Below are 19343 nucleotides of genomic sequence, written 5' to 3'. Positions count from 1 at the left end.
GGGGCAGTGTGTGTGTGGGGGCGGTGTGTGTGGGGGGGGGCAGTGTGTGTGTGTGGGGGGGCAGTGTGTGTGTGGGGGGGGCAGTATGTGTGTGGGGGGGGCAGTGTGTGTGTGCGGGGGTGCAGTGTTTGTGTGGGGGGGGCAGTGTGCGTCTGGGGTGGGTGCAGTGTTTGTGTGTGGGGGCAGTGTGTGTTGGGGGGGGGCAGTGTGTGTTGGGGGGGCAGTGTGTGTGTTGGGGGGGGCAGTGTGTGTGTGGGGGGCAGTGTGTGTGTGGGAGGGGCAGTGTGTGTGTGGGGGGGGGGGGTAGTGTGTGTGGGGGGGGCAGTGTGTGTGTGTGGGGGGGTGCAGTTTGTGTGTTTGTGGGGGGGGCGGTTTGTGTGGGAGGGGGGGCAGTGTGTGTGGGGGGGCAGTGTGTGTGTGGGGGGGGGCAGTTTGTGTGTGTGTGGGGGGGCGGTTTGTGTGGGAGGGGGGGCAGTGTGTGTGGGGGGGGCAGTGTGTGTGTGTGGAGGGTGCAGTGTGTGTGTGGGGGGGCAGTTTTTGTGGGGGGGCAGTGTGTGTGGGAGAGGCAGTGTGTGTGGGGGGGGCAGTGTGTGTGGGGGGGCAGTGTGTGTGGGGGGGTCAGTGTGTGTGGGAGAGGCAGTGTGTGTGGGGGGGTCAGTATGTGTGGGGGCAGTGTGTGTGGGAGAGGCAGTGTGTGTGGGGGGGTCAGTGTGTGTGGGGGGGTCAGTGTGCGTGGGGGGGCAGTGTGTGTGTGAGTGGCAGTGTGTGTGGGGGGGCAGTGTGTGTGGGGGGGCAGTGTTTGTGGGGGGGCAGTGTGTGTGGGGGGGTCAGTGTGTGTGGGAGTGGCAGTGTGTGTGGGGGGGCAGTGTGTGTGGGGAGGGGCAATGTGTGTGGGGGGGGCAGTGTGTGTGGGGGGGCAGTGTGCGTGGGGGGGCAGTGTGTGTGTGGGGGGGCAGTGTGTGTGGGAGGGTCAGTGTGTGTGGGAGTGGCAGTGTGTGTGGGGGGGCAGTGTGTGTGTGGGGGGGCTGTGTGTGTGGGAGGGTCAGTGTGTGTGGGGGGGCAGTGTGTGTGGGGAGAGGGCAGTGTGTGTGGGGGGGCAGTGTGTGTGGGGGGGCAGTGTGTGTGGGGGGACAGTGTGTGTGGGGGAGGCAGTGTGTGTGGGGGGGGCAGTGTGTGTGTGGGGGGGCAGTGTGTGTGGGGGGGCAGTGTGTGTGTGGGGGGGCTGTGTGTGTGGGGGGGCAGTGTGTGTGGGGGGGCAGTGTGTGTGTGGGGAGGCAGTGTGTGTGGGGGAGGCAGTGTGTGTGGGGGGGCAGTGTTTGTGTGGGGGGGCAGTGTGTGTGGGGGGACAGTGTGTGTGGGGGAGGCAGTGTGTGTGGGGGGGCAGTGTGTGTGTGGGGGGGCAGTGTGTGTGGGGGGGCAGTGTGTGTGTGGGGGGGCTGTGTGTGTGGGAGGGTCAGTGTGTGTGGGGGGGCAGTAAGGATGAAGGGGCAATAATAATGGAACAATTGCCACTGGGGCCCTTGGCTTGGAAGGATGGAAATACCAGTGCGGATTGCTGTTCCTGATTGTGTGGATATCAGGTGAGGACCGGATTAGGAGGCGCTGGGATTCCCCTCATGACCATGCCGATATTCAATGTCTAACTCACACATGAAGAATGGCTACTTAGGTGAAGCCTCATTGCGGCCACGGACCTGTTCCCAATATGAACCAACACCTCCAAGAGAGCAAGAAAATGGTGGAGAGTGATAATGCAGAGTTGACTATGAGGAAGCAACATATAAGAGAAGTATAGCTGTAGGTGGGAGGGAGGTAATGATGGTAACAGAATGCTGAGTCGCCAATAACACATTTACATTACTTCAGCTTCACTTCAGATCAGTCCTGCAATCATGTTGGTATCACAAAAAGGTCTTGATGATTTGATTAGGTGTCTCCCTCCTACCCATCCATTACTCCATATCTACGCAACGGCTGAAAAGGACCATCTGTCCTCGGCTCCAGTATCTCAAGGCTCATTCGCACAGACAGGCAATAAAACACAGCTGAGCTGTGAGCCTCCAATTACACAGGTCTTAAAGTGCAGCCTGACCGAGGCTGCTTTTACACTCAGCCACAACAGTCACTCCCTCAGCAATGTCCATGAACCTAGAGCTGAGGGCCTACAACTCTCAACTGTTTCCCTTCCCTCCTCCATTTCCTCTTTAGTTCCTGCTTTCTTCATTGGGTTGCTAACTGTCTGGATCAGGACGCTGTCCCTTTAGCTGCTTCCCGTTGTACTGTGTGCACAGTGTTATCGACATTTGACACATGGAAGCAATACTCGGTGACAACAGTAAGACTGAGAATGAGCAGCAGCCACATGAAAACACTAAACACTACCAATATTGTTCAGCATGTTCCTCTCCCTCTCAAACTCCAAAGACCTAAAAAAAAAAGTTCAGTGCTATTTGACACTCAGCTCCCAGCTTTCACAACAAAAACTGATTAAACTGTGCTAATTAGCAGTAATACATTAGTGTTTATTCAGCTCATTTACTTGCATCCCAAACGGATTCCATGTTGTTCCATGAAATTACACCGAATCATCTCTGTACTAATGTCATCATCATAGGCAGTCCCTCGGAATCGAGGAAGATTTGCTTCCATTCTTGAAGTGAGTTCTTTGGTCGCTGAACAGTCCAATACAAGAGCCACAGACTCTGTCACAGGTGGGACAGATAGTTGTTGGGGGAAGGGGTGGGTGGGGAGCCTGGTTTGCCGCATGCTCCTTCCGCTGCCTGCGCTTGATTTCAGCATGTTCTTGGCGTTGAGACGCGTGGTGCTCAGCGCCCTCTCGGATGGACCTCCTCCACTTAGGGCAGCCTTGGGCCAGGGACTCCCAGGTGTCGGTGGGGATGTTGCACTTTATCAGGGAGGCTTTGAGGGTGTCCTTGTAGCGTTTCCGCTGCCCACCTTTGGCTCGTTTGCCGAGAAGGAGCTCTGAGTAGAGTGCTTGCTTTGGGAGTCTCATGTCTGGCATGCGAACTATGTGGCCTGCCCAGCGGAGCTTATCGAGTGTGGTCAGTGCTTCAATGCTGGGGATGTTAGCCTGGATGAGGACGCTGATATTGGTGCATCTGTCCTCCCGGGGGATTTGTAGGATCTTGCGGAGGCATCGTTGGTGATATTTCTCCAGCAACTTGAGGTGTCTGCTGTACATGGTCCATGTCTCTGAGCCATAGGAAGGCAGGTATTACTTCAGCCCTGTAGACTATAAGCTTGGTGGCAGTTTTGAGGGCCTGGTCTTCGAAAACTCTTTTCCTCAGGTGGCCGAAAGCTGCATTGGCGCACTGGAGGTGGTGTTGGATCTCATCGTCGATGCCTGCTCTGGTTGATAGGGAGGGGCATTAAAACACTCTACCTAAACGCACGCAGCATTCGAAATAAAGTAAATGAGTTGACGGCACAAATCATTACAAATGGGTATGATTTGGTGGCCATTACAGAAACGTGGTTGCAGGGTGGCCAAGACTGGGAATTAAACATACAGGGGTATCTGACAATTCGGAAAGATAGACAAGAAGGGAAAGGAGGTGGGGTAGCTCTGTTAATAAAGGAAGATATCAGGGCAGTTGTGAGAGACGATATTGGCTCTAATGAACAAAATGTTGAATCATTGTGGGTGGAGATTAGAGATAGTAAGGGGAAAAAGTCACTGGTGGGCGTAGTTTATAGGCCCCCAAATAATAACTTCACGGTGTGGCGGGCAATAATCAAGGGAATAATGGAGGCATGTGAAAAAGGAACAGCAGTAATCATGGGGGATTTTAACCGACATATTGATTGGTCAAATCAAATCGCACGGGGTAGCCTTGAGGAGAAATTCATAGAATGCATACGGGATTGTTTCTTAGAACAGTATGTTACAGAACCTACAAGAGAGCAAGCTATCTTAGATCTGGTCCTGTGTAATGAGACAGGAATAATAAACGATCTCCTAGCAAAAGATCCTCTCGGAATGAGTGATCACAGTATGGTTGAATTTGTAATACAGATTGAGGGTGAGGAAGTAGTGTCTCAAACGAGCGTACTATGCTTAAACAAAGGGGACTACAGTGGGATGAGAGCAGAGTTGGCTAAAGTAGACTGGGAACACAGACTAAACGGTGACACAATTGAGGAACAGTGAAGGACTTTTAAGGAGCTCTTTCATAGTGCTCAACAAAAATATATTCCAGTGAAAAAGAAGGGCGGTAAGAGAAGGGATAACCAGCCATGGATAACCAAGGAAATAAAGGAGAGTAGCAAATTAAAAACCAATGCGTATAAGGTGGCCAAGGTTAGTGGGAAACTAGAAGATTGGGAAAATTTTAAACGACAGCAAAGAATGACTAAGAAAGCAATAAAGAAAGGAAAGATAGATTACGAAAGTAAACTTGCGCAAAACATAGAAACAGATAGTAAAAGCTTTTACATATATATAAAACGGAAAAGAGTGACTAAAGTAAATGTTGGTCCCTTAGAAGATGAGAAGGGGGATTTAATAATGGGAAATGTGGAAATGGCTGAGACCTTAAACAATTATTTTGCTTCGGTCTTCACAGTGGAAGACACAAAAACCATGCCAAAAATTGCTGGTCACAGGAATGTGGGAAGGGAGGATCTTGAGACAATCACTATCACTAGGGGGGTAGTGCTGGACAGGCTAATGGGACTCAAGGTAGACAGGTCCCCTGGTCCTGATGAAATGCATCCCAGGGTATTAAAGGAGATGGCGGAAGTTATAGCAGATGCATTCGTTATAATCTACCAAAATTCTCTGGACTCTGGGGAGGTACCAGCGGATTGGAAAGCAGCTAATGTAACACCTCTGTTTAAAAAAGGGGGCAGACAAAAGGCAGGTAACTATAGGCTGGTTAGTTTAACATCTGTAGTGGGGAAAATGCTTGAAGCTATCATTAAGGAAGAAATAGCGGGACATCTAGATAGGAATAGTGCAATCAAGCAGACGCAACATGGATTCATGAAGGGGAAATCATGTTTAACTAATTTACTGGAATTCTTTGAGGATATAACGCGCATGGTGGATAGAGGTGTACCGATGGATGTGGTGTATTTAGATTTCCAAAAGGCATTCGATAAGGTGCCACACGAAAGGTTACTGCAGAAGATAAAGGTACGCGGAGTCAGAGGAAATGTATTAGCATGGCTAGAGAATTGGCTGGCTCACAGAAAGCAGAGTCGGGATAAATGGGTCTTTTTCGGGTTGGAAATCAGTGGTTAGTGGTGTGCCACAGGGATCGGTGCTGGGACCACAACTGTTTACAATATACATAGATGACCTGGAAGAGGGGACAGAGTGTCGTGTAACAAAATTTGCAGATGACACAAAGATTAGTGGGAAAGCGGGTTGTGTAGAGGACACAGAGAGGCTGCAAAGAGATTTAGATAGGTTCAGCGAATGGGCTAAGGTTTGGCAGATGGAATACAATGTCGGAAAGTGTGAGGTCATCCACCTTGGAAAAAAAAACAGTAAAAGTGAATATTATTTGAATGGGGAGAAAGTACAACATACTGCGGTGCAGAGGGACCTGGGGGTCCTTGTGCATGAATCCCAAAAAATTAGTTTGCAGGTGCAGCAGGTAATCAGGAAGACGAATGGAATGTTGGCCTTCATTGCGAGAGGGATGGAGTACTAAAGCAGAGAGGTCCTTCTGCAACTGTATAGGGTATTGGTGAGGCCGCACCTGGAGTACTGCGTGCAGTTTTGGTCACCTTACTTAAGGAAGGATATACTAGCTTTGGAGGGGGTACAGAAACGATTCACTAGGCTGATTCCGGAGATGAGGGGGTTACCTTATGATGATAGATTGAGCAGACTGGGTCTTTACTCGTTGGAGTTCAGAAGGATGAGGGGTGATCTTATAGAAACATTTAAGACAATGAAAGAGATAGACAAGATAGAGGCAGAGAGGTTGTTTCCACTGGTCGGGGAGACTAGAACTAGGGGGCACAGCCTCAAAATACGGGGGAGCCAATTTAAAACCGAGTTGAGAGGGAATTTCTTCTCCCAGAGGGTTGTGAATCTGTGGAATTCTCTGCCCAAGGAAGCAGTTGAGGCTAGCTCATTGAATGTATTCAAATCACAGATAGATAGATTTTTAACCAATAAGGGAATTAAGGGTTTCGGGGAGTGGGCGGGTAAGTGGAGCTGAGTCCACAGCCAGATCAGCCATGATCTTGTTGAATGGCGGAGCAGGCTCGAGGGGCTAGATGGCCTACTCCTGTTCCTAATTCTTATGTTCTTATGTTCTTATGAGGCTCCCGAGGTATGGGAAATGGTCCATGTTGTCCAGGGCCGCGTCGTGGATCTTGATGACTGGGGGGCAGTGCTGTGCGGCGAGGGCAGGCTGGTGAAGAACCTTTATGCTTTCGTACGGCTCAGTTAATACGTTGACTATGTCCTGGAGTTCAGCCTCTGTGTGTGCACAAACGCAGGCGTCGTCCGTGTACTGTAGCTCGACGACAGAGTTTGGGGTGGTCCTGGACCTGGCCTGGAGACGGCGCACGTTGAACAGGTTCCCACTGGTTCTGTAGTTTAGTTCCACTCCAGCGGGGTTAGGATCCCAAACTGCACAAACACATCTCAGGGGTAATGTAGTCACTGCTCAAAGTATAAACACCTCACAGCACTCGTCACACAAATGGCTCCAACACTGGCTTGCCGTCTGACACCTGGCTTCACATCCACACCAAACTGATGGGATGACAATCTCTGCGAGCTCAGTTCTGCTCGTCTTAGTCCAGCTTCCTGCACAAACCGTAACTCGGGTCACCAACCCTCCAGGACTGACCCGGTGTCTCCAGGTCACTGCTGTGCCCAACCCGGGAGAAAAATCAAATGGACATCAAAAAATATTGGGTTGTATTTTCCTTTGGATTGCACCTGTGTTAGCGTCCCAGAGTGGCGGTAATGGGCCGCGAAATGCTCAGCGCCCGGGCGGCCAACCCAGCATCCCCGCCGCCGAGAAATTTGTTGCTGGTTTTGTGGCGGTGCTGAGCAGTAACGCCCGGGAGCGACGTGCCGGTTTCGACAGCGATGCGAAACCAGAAGCAGAACGCCCCCTCCATGGGGTGGGCTTTGCCGTAAAAAACAAACTAGTGGGCCAGCTCAAAGACTACCCCTGCGGGATAAACAAATGCCTCATGACTCTTCAGCTCACCCTAGTCCCGAACCAGCGCGCTATGGTCTTCAGCGCATATGCCCCAACACTGCAAGACCAAAGAGGAATTCTACTCCAGCCTCGAACAATCCCTGTCCCAAGTCCCAACGAGCGACAAGCTGATCCTCCTCAGCGACGTCAACACCAGGGTCGGTAAGGACACAGACCTCTGGGGGGGTGTGATCGGCAGAGAGAGGGTAGGGAAAGCCAACTCCAATGGCACCCTCCTCCTGACAAAATGCTCAGAACACGGCCTCATCATAACTAATACCCTATTCCATCAGAAGGACAAATATAAAGCTTCATGGCAACACCCTCGCTCCAAGCACTGGCATCTGCTAGATTACGTAATCGTCCGAGCCAGGGACCGTAAAGACGTGCACATCACCCGCACTGTGACAGGAGCTGATGACTGCTGGATGGACCACTGCCTAATTCGCTCTGTCATCACCATCAACATTGCCCCAAAACAGTAACGACAACAGAAACAATGCTGCAGGAAAATCAACGCCGGTGCATTCAAAGATCCTGCTAAGAAAGCCCTATTCAGCCAACGCCTCGCTACCAACCTGACGACTCCCAGAGACCCAGAGTGTCCGCAGTGACAGAGACCGTAGATTTCTAGTATGGAAGCAAGTCATCCTCGACTCCGAGGGACTGCCTATGATGATATGGTGTTAGCGGCCCGGAGTGGCGGTGATAGGTCGTGAAATGCTTAGCGCCTAGGCACAAGATGGCGGGTGTGGGAAATGCAAGATTTTCAGCTGGTACTGTGGGTGTTGTTCGGGGTCAGAGCGAAGGCACATTACTGAGAGCACAGGGAGTCATGGAAGCAGGGTTAGTAAACAGTTATAATGTATTTGCTTCATGGGTTCTTGCTTAAGCATTCACAGCAACATATTGCTATTAAGAACTAGTTGGTTTATCAACAAAGGTTTAACAATCACACTACACATTACCACTGGGCTCACAACTGCGTACCTCATCGTGGATGACCTTGATTCAACTGACTGAGGTTTTATTGAGTCTTCTTGAGGCTAAGCCACTCACAATGCAACAGCTCTACAACTATTTTAAAGTAAACTTTAAACCTGAGTGCATACTCACAGGTGCATACATTACAAGAGTCACATTTGAGACTTTATTATTCTGCTATCACCAGGGCTGGGGGAGGACTGTACAGACCAGCAACGGAAGCATCTCGATAACCTGAGCTGAAGGGTCAGTATAGCACAGACAGTGCGGATCCAATTTAAGTATCTCTGCTAGCAAACATTTTTGGCAACAGCACTGTGCTATCAGAGGCATCCAATGAAAGATATCCATAGCGGGTTTCAGTGCCAGTGACACTGGCTCTGGGTTGGCCATGTTACAGGGCTGCCCCTGACAGTCCCCATACTGTTAAGAGTCAACTCGATAAAGCAAATAGAAATTAAGATAAAATCCCTGCCCCCTCCCCGCCCCACTTCCCTCCTTTTAATACTCAGACTATTTAGAACTACAACCAGTTCTCACATAACCATCACTGCACTCCAGAAGTAACTCATTGTGTGAAGTGCTTCAAATGTTTTGATGCTGCGCTGAGGTCTATTTCTGTTTCTCTGAGGTGCTGAGCTGTAACCGTGACTGCCCTTGCCCAATGATTGGTGACATTTCTACACAATCTTTGAACGCAGCTGGCCATCTACAGATATGCCAAGGACACCCACCGCAATATGTGTTTGAGTCATCATGCATGAGTCTCTCTTGCTATTTACTATGCTTTAATTCATACACTAAAACTTTCACTACCTACTGTAAAATATGTAAATCTTGATGCTGGGATAACGAAAAGGAACCATCGTTGTTACAAACCACTGGAAACATGAACACTTCCTGCTGATAAACTGCTTTTACAGCAACTTTGGTTTGGAGATCTAGTGGGACTTTACACAATCATCTGACTGTTAGTAGTGCAAATAAAACGAAAAATATCTAGGGGTTGATGGGTGAAAGTTTCTGATGTCCGTAAGCGTCTTACTTGAAATAAGTTTAGAGCAATTTTACGGGTGCTTTTGAAGCAAAATGAGGCCAGTTCCTACTGCAGACAGGCTGATTTGTATGTAACCTGTGCTGTGCCTGCTCTGGGAGTGTTTGATGGGACAGTGTAGAGGGAGCATTACTCTGTATCTAAGCCCGTGCTGTACCTGCCCTGGGAGTGTTTGATGGGACAGTGTAGAGGAGCTGTACTCTGCATCTAACCCCCTGTACCTGCCCTGGGAGTGTTTGATGGGACAGTGTAGAGGGAGCTTTACTCTGTATCTAACCCCGTGCTGTACCTGCCCTGGGAGTGTTTGATGGGACAGTGTAGAGGGAGCTTTACTCTGTATCTAACCTGTGCTGTACCTGCCCTGGGAGTGTTTGATGGGACAGTGTAGAGGGAGATTTACTCTGTATCTAACCCCGTGCTGTACCTGCCCTGGGAGTGTTTGATGGGACAGTGTAGCGGGAGCTTTACTCTGTATCTAACCCCATGCTGTACCTGCCCTGGGAGTGTTTGATGGGACAGTGTAGAGGGAGCTTTACTTTGTATCTAACCCCGTGCAGTACCTGCCCTGGGAGTGTTTGATGGGGACAGTGTAGCGGGAGCTTTACTCTGTATCTAACCCCCTGTACCTGCCCTGGAAGTGTTTGATGGGACAGTGTAGAGCGAGCTTTACTCAGTATCTAACCCCCTGTACCTGGCCTGGGAGTGTTTGATGGGGACAGTGTAGAGGGAGCTTTACTCTGTATCTAACCCCCTGTACCTGCCCTGGGAGTGTGTGATGGGACAGTGTAGAGGGAGCTTTACTCTGTATCGAACCCCATGCTGTACCTGCCCTGGGAGTGTTTGATGGGACAGTGTAGAGGGAGCTTTACTCTGTATCTAACCCCGTGCTGTACCTGCCCTGGGAGTGTTTGATGGGACAGTGTAGAAGAAGCTTTACTCTGTATCTAACCCCGTGCTGTACCTGCCCTGGGCGTGTTTGATGGGACAGTGTAGCGGGAGCTTTACTCTGTATCTAACCCCGTGTTGTACCTGCCCTGGGAGTGTTTGATGGGACAGTGTAGCGGGAGCTTTACTCTGTATCTAACCCGTGCTGTGCCTGCACTGGGAGTGTTTGATTCTGGCACTGTGTGCTTAAAATAGAATTGATCTCCCTACATTTTAGAGTGGGAGAGGAGGGAATGGTTTGAGAGCTTTGAAAGTACATTAAAATTCTCCAAGTGACCTTCAAACTTGCCAAAAGCAACTTCTTGAACTGTGTAACTGAAAATCTTTAGCAACAATTTGAGTTGTACATTAACAGGAACTTAGTGAGGAAATGGCAGCAAGAGTACATTGCAACCGTGTACGGAACTGTGACGGCACACTGAAGTGTGGACAGACCCCGGAGGGGGAAGGATAGTGACTGACTGATGACAGGAGGCAGCACCAGAAAGCAGCAGCAGTCCCTGTAAAATCAGCAGGTTGCCATTCAGCCGGGAGCACGGAACAATCTGATCGCAGTGTGCATCGCTCCAGTTTTGAGCACCGAGATTGAAAGATTATTTTCCCAATGCAGAACTCCCGATGGGATAAATGCAAGGGCTGGAAAATCGGCCTGTGAATGGGCCTTGCTGACCTGTTCCCTGGGTCAGACCCTGGGGGACTGGGCCTTGCTGACCTGTTTAATTAGGAGGGGGAAAATAGAGTATGAGAGGAAGCTTGCAGGGAACATAAAAACTGACTGCAAAAGCTTCTATAGGTATGTGAAGAGAAAAAGATTAGTGAAGACCAACGTTGGCCCTTTGCAGTCAGAATCAGTGAATTTATACTGGGGAACAAAGAAATGGCAGACCAATTGAACAAATACTTTGGATCTGTCTTCACTAAGGAAGACACAAATAACCTTCCAGAAATACTAGCGGTTCGAGAGTCTAGTGAAAAGGAGGAACTGAAGAAAATCCTTATTAGTCAGGAAATTGTGTTAGGAAAATTGATGGGGTTGAAGGCGGATAAATCCCCAGGGCCTGATAGTCTACATCCCAGAATACTTAAGGAAGTGGCCTTAGAAATAGTGGATGCATTAGTGATCATTTTCCAACATTCTCTTGACTCTGGACTGGAGGGTAGCTAATGTAACACCACTTTTTAAAAAAGGAGGGAGAGAGAAAACAGGGAATTATAGACCGGTTAGCCTGACATCGGTGGTGGGGAAAATGTTGGAATCAATTATTAAAGATGAAATAGCAGTGCAGTTGGAAAGCAGTGACAGGATCATTCCTATTCAGCATGAATTTATGAAAGGGAAATCATGCTTGACAAATCTCCTAGAGTTTTTTGAGGATGTAACTAGTAGAGTGGACAAGGGAGAACCAGTGGATGTGGTGTATTTGGACTTTCAAAAGGCTTTTGACAAGGTTCCACACAAGAGATTAGTGTGCAAAATTAAAGCACATGGTATTGGGAGTAATGTACTGATGGGGATAGAGAACTGCTTGGCAGACAGGAAGCAGAGAGTCGGAATAAACGGGTCGATTTCAGAATGGCAGGCAGTGACCAGTGGGGTGCCGCAGGGTTCAGTGCTGGGACCCCAGTTATTCACAATATACATCAATGATTTAGATGAAGGAATTGAATGTAATATCTCCAAGTTTGCAGATGACACTAAGCTGAGTGGCGGTGTGAGCTGTGAAGAGGATGCTAAGAGGCTGCAGGGTGACTTGTACAGGTTAGGTGAGTGGACAAATGCATGGCAGATACAGTATAATGTGGATAAATGTGAGGTTATCCACTTTGGTGGCAAAAACAGGAAGACAGAATATTACCTGAATGGTGACAGATTAGGAAAAGGGGAGGTGCAACGAGACCTGGGTGTCATGGTACATCAGTCATTGAAGTTTGACATGCAGGTGCAGCAGGTGGTGAAGAAGGCAAATGGCATGTTGGCCTTCATAGCTAGAGGATTTGAGTATAGGAGCAGGGAGGTCTTACTGCAGTTGTACAGAGCCTTGGTGAGGCCACACCCGGAATATTGTGTTCGGTTTTGGTCTCCTAATCTGAGGAAGGATGTTCTTGCTATTGAGGGAGTACAGCGAAGGTTCACCAGATTGATTCCTGGGATGGCAGGACTGACATATGAGGAGAGACTGGATCAACTGGGCTTGTACCCACTGGAGTTTAGAAGAATGAGAGTGGATCTCATAGAAACATATAAAATTCTGATGGGATTGGAAAGGTTAGAGGCAGGAAGGATGTTCCCATTGCTGGGAAGTTCCAGAACCAGGGGTCACAGTCTAAGAATAAGAGGTAAGCCATTTCCGTCTGAAATGAGGAGAAACTTCTTCACTCAGAGAGTGGTTAACCTGTGGCATTCTCTACCACAGAACGTTGTTGAGGTCAGTTCGTTAGATATAATCAAAAGGGAGTTAGATATGGCCCTTACGGCCAAAGGGATCAAGGGGTATGGAGAGAAAGCAGAAACGGGGTACTGAGGTTGAATGATCAGCCATGATCTTATTGAACGGAGGTGCAAGCTTGAAGGGCCGAATGGCCTGTTCCTGCACCTAATTTTTATGTTTCTCTGTTTCTATGTTTCCCTGGGTCAGACCCTGGGTGAATGGGCCTTGCTGACCTGTTTAATTAGGAGGGGGAAAATAGAGTATGAGAGGAAGCTTGCAGGGAACATAAAAACTGACTACAAAAGCTTCTATAGATATGTGAAGAGAAAAAGATTAGTGAAGACCAACGTAGGTCCCTTTGCAGTCAGAATGAGGTGAATTTATAATGGGCAACAAAGAAATAGCAGACCAATTGAACAAATATTTTGGATCTGTCTTCACAAAGGAAGACACAAATAACTTCTGGAAATACTAGCGGTTCGAGGGTCTAGTGAAAAGGAGGAACTGAAGGAAATCCTTATTCGTCAGGAAATTGTGTTATGGAAATTGATGGGGTTGAAGGCCGATAAATCCCCAGGGCCTGATAGGCTGTATTCCAGAGTACTTAAGGAAGTGGCCCCAGAAATAGTGGATGCATTGGTGATCATTTTCCAACATTCTATCGACTCTGGATGAGTTCCTATGGACTGGAGGGTAGCTAATGTAACACCACTTTTTAAAAAAGGAGGGAGAGAGAAAACAGGGAATTAAAGACCGGTTAACCTGACATCGGTGGTGGGGAAAATGTTGGAATCAATTATTAAAGATGAAATAGCAGCGCATTTGGAAAGCAGTGACAGGATCAGTCCTAGTCAGCATGGTTTTATGAAAAGGAAATCATGCTTGACAAATCTCCTAGAATTTTTTGAGGATGTAACTAGTAGATTGGACAAGGGAGAACCAGTGGATGTGGTGTATTTGGACTTTCAAAAGGCTTTTGACAAGGTCCCACACAAGAGATTAGTGCGCAAAATTAAAGCACATGGTATTGGGAGTAATGTACTGATGGGGATAGAGAACTGGTTGGCAGACAGGAAGCAGAGAGTCGGGATAAACGGGTCCTTTTCAGAATGGCAGGCTGTGACTAGTGGGGTGCCGCAGGGTTCAGTGCTGGGACCCCAGTTATTTACAATATACATCAATGATTTAGATGAAGGAATTGAATGTAATATCTCCAAGTTTGCAGATGACACTAAGCTGGGTGGCGGTGTGAGCTGTGAGGAGGATGCTCAGAGGCTGCAGGGTGACTTGGACAGGTTAGGTGAGTGGGCAAATGCATGGCAGATGCAGTATAATGTGGATAAATGTGAAGTTATCCACTTTGGTGGCAAAAACAGGAAGACAGAATATTATCTGAATGGTGACAGATTAGGAAAAGGGGAGGTGCAACGAGACCTGGGTGTCATGGTACATCAGTCATTGAAGTTTGGCATGCAGGTACAGCAGGCGGTGAAGAAGGCAAATGGCATGTTGGCCTTCATAGCTACAGGATTTGAGTATAGGAGCAGGGAAGTCTTACTGCAGTTGTTCAGGGCCTTGATGAGGCCACACCTGGAATATTGTGCTCAGTTTTGGTCTCCTAATCTGAGGAAGGACGTTCTTGCTATTGAGGGAGTACAGCGAAGGTTCACCAGATTGATTCCTGGGATGGCAGGACTGACATATGAGGAGAGACTGGATCAACTGGGCTTGTATCCACTGGAGTTTAGAAGAATGAGAGGGGATTTCATAGAAACATATAAAATTCTGACAGAATTGGAAAGGTTAGAGGCAGGAAGAATGTTGCCGTTGCTGGTAAGTTCCAGAACCAGGGGTCACAGTCTAAGAATAAGAGGTAAGCCATTTAGGACTGAGATGAGGAGAAACTTCTTCACTCAGAGAGTGGTTAACCAGTGGAATTCTCTACCACAGAAAGTTATTGAGGCCAATTCACTAAATATATTCAAAAAGGAGTTAGATAGGGATCAAGGAGTATGGAGAGAAAGCAAGAAAGGGGTACTGAGGTTGAATGATCAGCCGTGATTTTATTGAACGGAGGTGCAGGCTCGAAGAGCCGAATGGCCTACTTCTGCACCTAATTTCTATGTTTTAAGTTTCCCTGCGTCAGACCCTGGGGGACTGGGTCTTGCTGACCTGTTCCCTGGGTCAGACCCTGGGAGAATGGGCCTTGCTGACCTGTTTCCTGGATCAGACCCTGGGGGACTGGGCCTTGCTGACCTGTTCCCTGGGTCAGACCCTGGGGGACTGGGCCTTGCTGACCTGTTCCCTGGGTCAGACCCTGGGGGACTGGGTCTTGCTGACCTGTTCCCTGGGTCAGACCCTGGGAGAATGGGCCTTGCTGACCTGTTCCCTGGGTCAGACCCTGGGGGACTGGGCCTTGCTGACCTGTTCCCTGGATCAGACCCTGGGGGACTGGGCCTTGCTGACCTGTTCCCTGGGTCAGACCCTGGGGGATTGGGCCTTGCTGACCTGTTCCCTGGGTCAGACCCTGGGGGACTGGGTCTTGCTGACCTGTTCCCTGGGTCAGACCCTGGGGGAGTGGGCCTTGCTGACCTGTTCCCTGGGTCAGACCCTGGGTGAATGGGCCTTGCTGACCTGTTCCCTGGGTCAGACCCTGGGTGAATGGGCCTTGCTGACCTGTTCCCTGGGTCAGACCCTGGGGGACTGGGTCTTGCTGACCTGTTCCCTGGGTCAGACCCTGGGTGAATGGGCCTTGCTGACCTGTTCCCTGGGTCAGACCCTGGGTGAATGGGCCTTGCTGACCTGTTCCCTGGTCAGACCCTGGGGGACTGGGTCTTGCTGACCTGTTCCCTGGGTCAGACCCTGGGTGAATGGGCCTTGCTGACCTGTTCCCTGGGTCAGACCCTGGGTGAATGGGCCTTGCTGACCTGTTCCCTGGGTCAGACCCTGGGAGAATGGGTCTTGCTGACCTGTTCCCTGGGTCAGACCCTGGGGGACTGGGCCTTGCTGACCTGCCACCGGTTTCCCGGGGAAGATACTCAGTCAATGGGGCTACTTGTTCCCTGGGTCAGATGCCCCTGCTGATTGAGTTTCCCAATTTGAGTGCTTTCATCCAATTGGCCAGATTGCTCTATTTGAGGCTCAACACTTGCGTATCAGTAGTGATCAGTTAAATGGGAAAACATGAATGGCGGAAACGTGCAGCCGTCTGTCAGTAACTGGAAGACTACAGACAAGTTAACATTTCAAGCCAGCTGTACTGAAGGTTCTCTACCCGAAACAATAACCTGTCTTTTCCCTTTCAGATGCTGACCATCTGCTGTTATTATGATTGGAACAGAATGTTGTCCATTTTGCAGCCCACCACTCGAATGCTCGAGGCCAGGCCCTCAAAATGGAGCGAGCCTCTTGCCGGGACTTCCGGCCATCCGGTGGGCAGACTGCCAACTGTCCGCCTGCAGTCCGCACATGATTCTGCCGATGGTGTGCGTCAGGGAAGCCGCAAAATCTCCCCCATTGTATCAATTATGTTCCATGGTTTAAAATTCTAGGCACAGGACTTTATAAAAAGCACAGCCATATCCGGCTGTTTGCACCTGTACAATAAATGGTCTTGCTGATCATTGCCTGCAGGAGCACTCGTTGCCTTAAACTCGTGCATTAAGTGAAACTACTTAAATGATCAGTTTGTTTGATTCCGGTAAATGTGGATTGCTGTCAGGGACCCTCCAGGCTGGAGTGTCTTATAGAACACAGCTACCTAAAGACAGAAAGACTTGCATTGTCAGAGCATGTGGAGTCAGGGGACATGTAGCAGAATGGATAACAAGCTGGCTACCAAACAGAAAACAGAGAGTAGGGGTTAAAGGTAGTTACTCAGTTAAATGTGGGAAGTGGAGTTCCACATGGATCAGTGCTGGGAAATAAGTGTTTAAATGGGGCAGAGGAAAAGAGGGAATGGGCAGGGTAAACGTAACGACGCCGGTTAATAAGGCCTTAAAATAAAGCGAACAAAGCACTGGGGTTCATTTCTCGAGGGGTAACATTGAAAAGCTGAGATGTTAAACTTGTATCGAACCTTAATTAGACCACACTTGGAGCACTGTGAACAGTTCTGGTCTCCATATTATAAAAAGGATATAGAGGCACAGGAGGAGGTACAAAAAATATTTACTAGAATGCTACCAGAACTGAGAGGTTACACCTATCAAGAAAGATTGAACAGGCTGGGGCTCTTTTCTCTAGAAAAGTGAAAACTAAGGCGTGACCAGATCGAGGTCTTTAAGATTAAGAAAAAGTTTAACAGGGTAGACAAAGAGATGTTTCCACTTGCGGGCGAGACCAGAACTCAGGGCCATAAATATAAGATAGTCACTAATAAACCCAATAGGGAATTCAAGAGAAACTTCTTTCACCAGAGAGTGGTTACAATGTGAAACTTGCTACCACAAGTTAAGGCAAATAACAAAGATGCATTTAAGGGGAAGCTAGATGAACACATGAGGGAGAAAGGAACAGAAGGTTACGTTGATAGGGTTAGATGAAGAGGGGTGGGAGGAGGCTGGTGTGGAACATAAACACCGGCATGGACCAGTTGGGTCGAATGGTCTGTTTCTGTGCTGTAAATATTGTGTAATATATCATTTATACAACGCCTTGCATGACCTCAGGGCATCCCAAGTGGCTTACGTACTTTTAAAGTATAGTCAATATATTAATATAACATACAGAACAAGCAGAACAGATCTAAACACTGAAACAATATAAATAAAATAATGTTATTATTATTAATGATGATGAAATCTACAGCACTGTCATTTCAAACAACAGCTCTTGTTCTGTAGGGTCACAAAGTGAAATACAATCCAATGGCCCTTGCTTGTCTGTTTTCAGAACACTCATTGGGTGATAATTTCTACCTACATAATATGAATCAACTAACTGACTGACAAATCCGCCAAAAAATCAGCCCTTGCTGTGCTGTCTTTGAGGATTGAAATCAGCTCTCGCTATGCTGTGAGAATTAAAATCAGCTCTCGCTGAGCTGTGAGGATTGAAATCAGCTCTCGCTATGCTGTGAGAATTAAAATCAGCTCTCGCTGAGCTGTGAGGATTGAAATCAGCTCTTGCTTTACTGTGAGGATTGAAATCAGCTCTTGCTTTACTGTGAGGATTGAAATCAGCTCTTGCTGTGCTGTCTGAGGATTGAAATCAGCTCTCGCTGTGCTGTGAGGATTGAAATCAGCCCTTGTTGTGCTGTGAGGATTGAAATCAGCCCTTGCTGTGCTGTGAGGATTGAAATCAGCCCTTGCTGTGCTGTGAGGATTGAAATCAGCCCTTGCTGTGCTGTGAGGATTGAAATCAGATCTCGCTGTGCTGTGAGGATTGAAATCAGCCCTTGTTGTGCTGTGAGGATTGAAATCAGCTCTCGCTGTGCTGTGAGGATTGAAATCAGCTCTCGCTGTGCTGTGAGGATTGAAATCAGCCCTTGTTGTGCTGTGAGGATTGAAATCAGCCCTTGCTGTGCTGTGAGGATTGAAATCAGCCCTTGCTGTGCTGTGAGGATTGAAATCAGCCCTTGCTGTGCTGTGAGGATTGAAATCAGATCTCGCTGTGCTGTGAGGATTGAAATCAGCCCTTGTTGTGCTGTGAGGATTGAAATCAGCTCTCGCTGTGCTGTGAGGATTGAAATCAGCTCTCGCTGTGCTGTGAGGATTGAAATCAGCCCTTGCTGTGCTGTGAGGATTGAAATCAGCTCTCGCTGTGCTGTGAGGATTGAAATCAGCTCTCGCTGTGCTGTGAGGATTGAAATCAGCTCTCGCTGTGCTGTCTGAGGATTGAAATCAGCTCTTGCTGTGCTGTGAGGATTGAAATCAGCTCTCGCTGTGCTGTGAGGATTGAAATCAGCTCTCGCTATGCTGTGAGGATTGAAATCAGCTCTTGCTGTGCTGTCTGAGGATTGAAATCAGCTCTCGCTGTGCTGTCTGAGGATTGAAATCAGCTCTCGCTGTGCTGTGAGGATTGAAATCAGCTCTTGCTGTGCTGTCTGAGGATTGAAATCAGCTCTCGCTGTGCTGTCTGAGGATTGAAATCAGCTCTCGCTGTGCTGTCTGAGGATTGAAATCAGCTCTCGCTGTGCTGTGAGGATTGAAATCAGCTCTTGCTGTGCTGTCTGAGGATTGAAATCAGCTCTCGCTGTGCTGTGAGGATTGAAATCAGCTCTCGCTGTGCTGTGAGGATTGAAATCAGCTCTCGCTGTGCTGTGAGGATTGAAATCAGCTCTCGCTGTGCTGTGAGGATTGAAATCAGCTCTCGCTGTGCTGTGAGGATTGAAATCAGCTCTTGCTGTGCTGTCTGAGGATTGAAATCAGCCTTTGCTGTGAAGTCTGAGGATTGAAATCAGCCCTTGCTGTGAAGTCTGAGGATTGAAATCAGCCCTTGCTGTGCTGTGAGGATTGAAATCAGCCCTTGCTGTGCTGTCTGAGGATTGAAATCAGTCTTGCTGTGCTGTCTGAGGATTATCTCCTCGTTATTCCTTTGTGCTTCATATATCTGCTCATATACTGGTGCTGTTTTGGTGCCAGCGATTTCCAGTATCCAATCCCAAAGGGCCATGCTTCATGTGTCAGTGAGTGTGCTGACCTTCACGCTTTCATCTCTCAGATAAAGAACAGCCCGTCAGTTGGGGTTGTGAAGGCCAACCAGCGGCTATGGATCAATAGCTGTCAGTGACTC

The 19343-nt window shown here is 48.6% G+C and overlaps 1 protein-coding gene across 1 annotated transcript in view; it reads right to left on the bottom strand.

Moving 5' to 3' along the window:
* The window catches only part of LOC139238004 (3',5'-cyclic-AMP phosphodiesterase 4B-like), a 505001-nt gene that overhangs the window by 286594 nt on the left and 199064 nt on the right, over window positions 1-19343 (bottom strand). The gene's annotated exons all lie outside the window — the stretch shown is intronic.

The sequence above is a fragment of the Pristiophorus japonicus genome, chromosome 24 (genome assembly GCF_044704955.1).
Source record: "Pristiophorus japonicus isolate sPriJap1 chromosome 24, sPriJap1.hap1, whole genome shotgun sequence".
Lineage (NCBI taxonomy): Eukaryota > Metazoa > Chordata > Chondrichthyes > Pristiophoridae > Pristiophorus > Pristiophorus japonicus.
This window is presented reverse-complemented; position numbering and strand designations above follow the sequence as displayed.